Here is a 7,108-nt window from a genome sequence, read left to right as displayed (position 1 = left end):
CGGTGTTTGGCCGTAGAGCTCGAGCATTCTGACAAGTTTTGAGGTTGCGGATGTTTTCAAAGATGTTGTCCGGTGACAACATCTTTAAAAAGTTCTGCCAGGGATTCGTTACTCCTGATATTTGAAAATGCCAATATCGGCAGTCCAGCTATCACAAATCACGTATATCAAAAATCAAGTTCAATCACGTAACACTAATTTATTTTAAAAGAGAGCGGTCCGCTCAAACGAATCTCCTGTTGTGAAATTAGGATTAGATTTATATTTGTCATTTCCCTTATATAGTTTCCATAGACTCTTTCTTTAGAGCCTTGCACTGAGAATAAATAGGGGATGACTGAGCACGTATCAACAATATTTTGGACGTTCATATTAACAGGAAATGGTAAGTATTATGCATATCTCATATTATAAAAAAATATATGACAATATTAATAATAATTATTATTATTATTAGAATTAGAATTATAATAGCAATAATAGAAGTGCATAATAATATGGATATTATAGTGTAAAATAAGCATAATTGTAATTATTAAATTAAATGTTATGTGTGTGCAATTTTTACTCTCAGATTTCGGTGAGTGAATAAGCATGATTATAATTATATGCCTTCTGAAGATAATAACATTAATAATATGATTATAATTATCTGCGTTGTGAAGATAATAAAATTAATAACATGATTATAATTTTATGCGTTCTGAAGATAACAACATTCAATCATAAAGATTATGACGCGCGGTGAGCTTTCAGATGAGCAGGTCTAATGAATTTCTTGTTGTTGTTATTTATCAGTGTAAATGCTGAACATAATAAGATGGCGGAACCAATACCGTATTTATGTTACTGAAGTTTGTAATCAACCTTGTCTAGCTCGTCCTCAGTTTGAAACTTGTTTGAGATCGCTGACTGATATATAGCGCCCGGTTAACTTAAACGTTCAATCGTTCAAGTTAACAACATGTCTAACAACAGCCTAAACTATCATCAAACATTTCTATTTATCAACAGTTAGTGGCGAAATCAATTGGAATTAAAATTATGGGGTAGAGAGTTAGATTGGAAAAACTGATGTTTTGTTTTTCCTTTTTCTCATTTATAGAAAAAATGCCCTATTGTGCTCGCCATGTCCGTCCGTTTGCCTGTCCGTACGTGACTTCACGTTTTCGTCGACGAGAAAATGCGCTCACTGTCACTCACTGCAGTGAGTACTGAGTTATTTTTAATATATGATTTTAAATTTTTTTCTCAAATTAAAACGATCCAAATTCTTCTTTAATTTCAAATCGGGATTGGAGAGTTCCATGCCAAGGGTGGGATGAAGAAGTTTTCCAGAATTAACGCTGTTTACTTTCAGAAATATCACTTGGATTCGGTACAACGGGATTCTAAAATTGCACGGAATATAATATTTGTATCGTGCAACGATAGGCTTATGCTGGTTTCATTGAAAATTGTTTTTATTAACTACACTAAACCCTGATATATGAAAGTCCGCTCATCCGAAGTCATTATTCTAGTGTTATATTGGTAGAAAAAATTGCAAAGTGTATCCGTAATTTATAAATATGCCTGCCACCGCGTGTTTCTCGCCCGAGAAGTAGTGTGACATTTTAGTTACCCATATAATAATTGCCTTCTTATTTTTAGTATATAAATCATAATTAAGTTGAAGATTACAATTTAGATGCTTGGTGTCTATAGAATAATGTAAACAGATTGTGTATGTGCATTTTGAATATAACCTAGTTGCAATGTTTTGATTAACACTTACGTTTTCAGGTGTTATAAATAAGAATTATTAACAAATATATATTCAACAGTCATCTGATACTAATAATTCCTGCAAGAATATTTGTGCCCGTAAAAATTGCTCGTAAAACACGAATATTTGGCGAGAAGTCTACGTTTATTGGTGCATTGCGAGACTTAAAATTCATTGCGAGACTCAAATCTGTTAATATTTCTACAAACTTTTCTAATTTTTCTGCAGTCGCCGTTACTGAATTAACTTTTTTCAAATTTGAATAAATTTAAAAATTTACGGAATCAACATGCAGGAGGAACAAGTCTTCTCCATCGTGGTCATTACTTCGGTGAGTGTCAAATAAATTCTCGTGTGTTCGGTGTTTGCCATGACAAATACTATGCACAGCAGTTCTGACAATCATGTGACCTAAAAATGTTATAATCTTAGACGAAAAAATCATTACATTTTGCTACCGTGCATGCTGATGGTGATTTTTGAACGGATTGGTTAATTTTTATTGCACGGAAATTCAAGAAGCATCGGGGCGGACGTAAGATGGAAGACGCCTAATAATTCGCTAATTATTGTGATCCTGACACCATTCCACCCAAGTTTGTAAGGCAATGCTTGCACCCCAAGGGGTTAATATTTGTTCGTGTATTCTATTTCCCTGCTAACAGTGTATTTGAATATCACTTTCCAATACGGTATAATCGGAACAATACTATTTCAAGAAACGTATCAGAGATTATGCGAGCTACATTGCCAATTCGATTTCGCTCAAACCAAGTCGGGGCGACGTGAAGTAGGCAATCAAACCAACCTAAAAATCAAGTAGATTTTTACAAAATTCAGATAATTCTGGCTTCGTTCTACTGAAGACCCGAGTTTTCAGTAAACGTAAAGACTTCTTGGATTGCGATTAGTATCATCCCATAACTTGATTTGCCGTCGGGCATCACCCACCGCCGTAAGCTAATTTTCAGTCGCGCTGCTATAACAATGGTATGGTGGATACGGAAACACTACTTTAGTGCCGTCGGGAAGGCCGAGTCATGGGGTCGAATCGACGCATTACTGGCCTAGCCGAGTAGTGGCTCGAAGAGACGGGTCCAGAGTGACACCGGCGCGGCGGCAAGAAAGCGTTCTCAATCACGGTCGCAGGCAGGTGCGCACCAAATCTGCACCATTGTAGCGCATATCAAAATATATTTAAAATTTGTGCCCTTCAATAAGACATGTATTAAAAGTATCTCGTTCGTATAGAGAACTACCTTAAAAGTCAATTCTAACGGGTGTCTAATTGTTCGTAGGGTCGGATCTAATAGCTTATAATTTGCTCACAGCGAAATGGTTCGAGAGCAAGCGCAGGAAGGTAGTAAAATTGCATTACTTTTTGTTGTGACGAGTTAAGCTCGCATGCAGTCCGGTATTCAGACTGCGCTGGTATCTACTGTAGTTGATTGAATGTTGAGAAGTGGGTTCTTGCGAAGAATTAAAGTTGCTTCCATTATCTAAAGTCTATCGCTGTCCGGTTATTAACGTTGAAAGTACGGCATTCTATACTGTTTCCTCCTTGATTAATGAAGTACATGTGGTTGTCCTTTGCGGTCGTTTAGGACCTTCAGAAGTTAAATACGTTGCAACAACTTTTGATTGGGTTGTTGTTGACAAGTGAACAAAGTAATGGTTGCGGAAGTAATATAGTCATGGTTGCGGCATAAGGAGCTAGTAAGTTTTTGTGCAGTGTTTAGTTGTGCATTATAATTTTCTAATATCCTAAATGAAATCCAATCGCAAGCAGTATCTTTCCTCACTCATCTTCTCACAAACTTCAAGCAAAATGCAACAGTAACACAGGCACATCAGTTGTTATAGGCATACCTAAGAGGTTTCTCATATTTTATCTTAACGCGATTGTTATTGCAGATGTTGTGTTTTGGCCTCACCGCGGCATCGTATCCGGAAAGCGTGAGTAAAGCAAGCTACAGACAATTTTATAGCTTGTGACTGTAGCTTCTATACGTAGTGATAGATTCCCATAGGGATTCAGCCAAGCCTGCCTGAGAGCTCGCGGCTTTCAAGCACCACCTTAACGCGATTGTTATTGCAGATGTGTCTTGGCCTCTCCGTGGCATCGTATCCGGAAAGCGTGAGTAAAGCAAGCTATACAGACAATTTTATAGCTTGTGACTGTAGCTGATCTAATGGTTTTTTAATTACAAAAAATTTTTTCCTCAGTTCAAAGAAAAAAAAATAAATAAATAAAAAAAGTACGAATCATTGAGTATTGTGTTGATTTTTTTTATTGTCAATAAAAACTTCATATATATTTAGCCCTTCATGGAGCCAAGGGACAGCTACATGTTACTTGCAAAGCTTGACTTTCTAATTAAGCTCACGTATAATTTATGCGTTTCCAATCAAAAAGTGGATCCTGACGGCTTTTCAAGCGTCTTCTCTTGCGCTTATTAATGTAATTAAAGTTCAGTGGATCACACTATAATATTTTGTGCCATTTTATGCTCATTCATATACTGTATGGGTCATTCCACGTCAAGTGTACCTATTTTAAAAATAAGCCCCAAATGACCATCACCAATTTTGATGAAAATTCATACATGAGTAGGTTTATCCTTCAAAAAAACTTAGCCGAAATTTCTGCTGCAAATATGGAGAACTTTAGACATTACAGGCCCTCTAAGCGCAAACTCTACAAACTCAGGTCATTGCAGTCGCATATGTATGCTAGCCAGTAATTTTAAAATAGAAGTGTCTGTAAAACTGGACGAGTTGCTTGTAAAAAGGTTATTTTAATAGTTTATTGCTTTAATAGTTTTTTATGAGGTCAAACTTTTCCAAAAATCATAAAAAAACAGATAAAATTCGTAAGTTCAGAGTCTTGTATAGTGTAATGGTATATCAATTAAGTGTAAAGGAAATGCCTGGGCAAGATTTTCCTTGACCTATATTCAGTGACCCGATGAATAAAAAGACACCATACTGTAACAAATCAAATGTAAATAAGCATCAATAAACATGAGAATATCCTGAAAATTAGAAAATAGGAAAACTTGAGTTGAATGTCAAAAAGTCGAGGGTACCTCCTGAAAAAGTTATGCCCCTGCAAAATTTGAAAAAAAATATAACGCGAAAAAGATAGCAGTAAACTCACTAAAATGTCTTTTTTGTTCTCGTCACTGAAATTTGACATTCGTATCTGAACATTACATTGAACTGCCTGTTGCAATGCTTTAAAAGAATTGCTGGTCATTCCGCATGAGTGAAATTATTAGTCGAGCGCAATAGTTTTCAAGCCAAGTTTCGCCCGTCACAAAAGTAGTAGGAGTAGTAGGATGGTTTACTACCGCTTCAGCTATCAAGCTACTCGTATTTCGCACCAGAGGTCAAAAGATATAACATCACCGCGAGGCGGAAGGTCGCAATTATTCAAAATCTCAAATCAATCGATCACGCACATGGGGCGGAAGGTCTCAATTGTCCAGCCCGCTGAAGGCTCGAAAGAAACAGCGTTAGCATCTCAAAGAGACGAAGTGACAAGAAGGGACAGGTNGAATCCTACCTACATAATAACTTAACCCCAAAACTGAGACCTGCAGTCAGACACCGCGAGCTCAGCGGTGGGGCGCTCAGGAACAATCCCCTAGGAACGCGAAATCCCATAGGACTTCTGACGAGCACAGACACGCGTCAGAAATCCCCCTGAAAGGTCCTTCACAAAGAGAACCCATTAACAGAATTAACATAAATATCAGAATGAACATAAGAATCATGCAACAGAGTAGGTTTAGGTAAACTTTTTTATTTCGGCGTTCACAAAAATCAAGAGTCGGCGACAGACCATATGGGCAAATTTATTTAGCGCCGACATTGCTATGTTATAATGAGCAAGCTTATATAATTTTCACTGATAAACAAAAATGGATTATCTACCAATATTTTGCATATTCAATGTTTCCTATGTTTGTAATGAACTGTACCAGTATCAAGGAGTAAAAGAAACTTCCTGTTGATTTACAGGGCACCAAACTAATGAATTTTTTCGGTCTTTCCAATTTTTGGCAAAGCTTGACCTTATTCCTCAAGATCAACAGAACCTAAAGTTGGAGATTTTCATTTGCGTGATCGGGGACATCATCACCACGCCTCTTTAGAGGGTGCATAATTTCAAGATTTTCTTAATTTGGGGCTTAAATTTTGGCAAAGTTTATTTGATAAATAAACCAACATTTGCGTAAAATTTCACAAAAATTAGTGATGGTCAGGTGGAGATCTGGTACAGTTGACCTAAAATGACCGCCATACATGCAGGTTACCTATACATACATGCCATTCGACAAAAAAACAAATTTAACTAAAATTTCCGATCTGGTAAAGCGATTCCATGAGATTCAAACATTCCAGATGAAGATAACCATAAATCAGTAAATCGGTGAGATTTATTACACTATTAGAAAAATTACCTTTAACGGTGTTACCGGCGTGTCGGTGGCCGGCCGGTCGGCACGTAAAAAAACACCATGTCGCTGTTTTTATTCTAATTTAACCCTAAAAATCCGTAAAACATCTGATAAAAACGGCGAAACAGTTTATTTTCACGGGGCGACCGGCCACTAGAATGCCAGTGGGACCGTTTTTTCACCGTTTTTTTCTAACAGTGTAGGTGCCAACCGCCGATCAGGGATTAATTAACTGAAACTACCATTCAGCTATTTCGATTTCGCACACCGTTCCTCGGTTAGTCCTCAACTCCATTATGAAATAATATATCGTCCGTTAGTAACTTGTAAGAAACAACGGAAATAATGATTGTCAGCCGTAATCGGCATTGGAGTAACTCGCTTACGTTCACCCACAGGCCAACGTCGTGGCTTCAGCAAAGCCTGGCCCGCCGCTGGGCTGTGGACGAACGCGGACCTTGGTGTCCGTGCGCTTCCAGACCCTGGTGGTGCCTGGCCCAAAATTGGACGTGGTGAGCTGGTCTTATTATTAAATTCTTATAATATCCATCCCCCCAAGTCACGAGTACCCAGAGTTCGTTAAGAATCACCAACCCATTAAGGTCATGCTGGAAACACCACCACTGACCCGTACCACTAAGTTCAAAATCATCTCAGTAAATAGACATAACACATTAGACTTTTAACATTTAAATTCTTTATGTTTACACTAAAGTTTTATACCCAGAATCTTATCTTAAACAATCTTCAAATCCTGATGAAAGGAAAGCGTTGAATGGTTTTAGACAACTCTGCGAGAACTTTCTTGGTATCAACAAATAATAAAAATTGACTCCGTCCTGTTCGATGCTGTATCGTAATGAACCAAATAAAT

The 7,108-nt window shown here is 37.4% G+C and overlaps 1 long non-coding RNA gene across 1 annotated transcript; it reads left to right on the top strand.

Annotated features, from left to right (window-relative positions):
• The first annotated feature begins 2,083 nt into the window (after positions 1-2,083).
• LOC108675633 lies at positions 2,084-6,740 on the top strand. The gene is made up of 3 exons (XR_007156852.1): positions 2,084-2,099; positions 3,867-3,905; positions 6,633-6,740. It is a non-coding gene; the product is annotated as an uncharacterized LOC108675633 (long non-coding RNA).
• The last annotated feature ends 368 nt before the right edge of the window (positions 6,741-7,108 follow it).

This window comes from Hyalella azteca, unplaced genomic scaffold (genome assembly GCF_000764305.2).
Source record: "Hyalella azteca isolate HAZT.00-mixed unplaced genomic scaffold, Hazt_2.0.2 contig1170, whole genome shotgun sequence".
In the NCBI taxonomy this organism is placed as follows: Eukaryota; Metazoa; Arthropoda; class Malacostraca; order Amphipoda; family Hyalellidae; genus Hyalella; species Hyalella azteca.
Note: the sequence above shows the minus strand (reverse complement) of the source record. Positions and strands in the feature narration are given on the sequence as shown.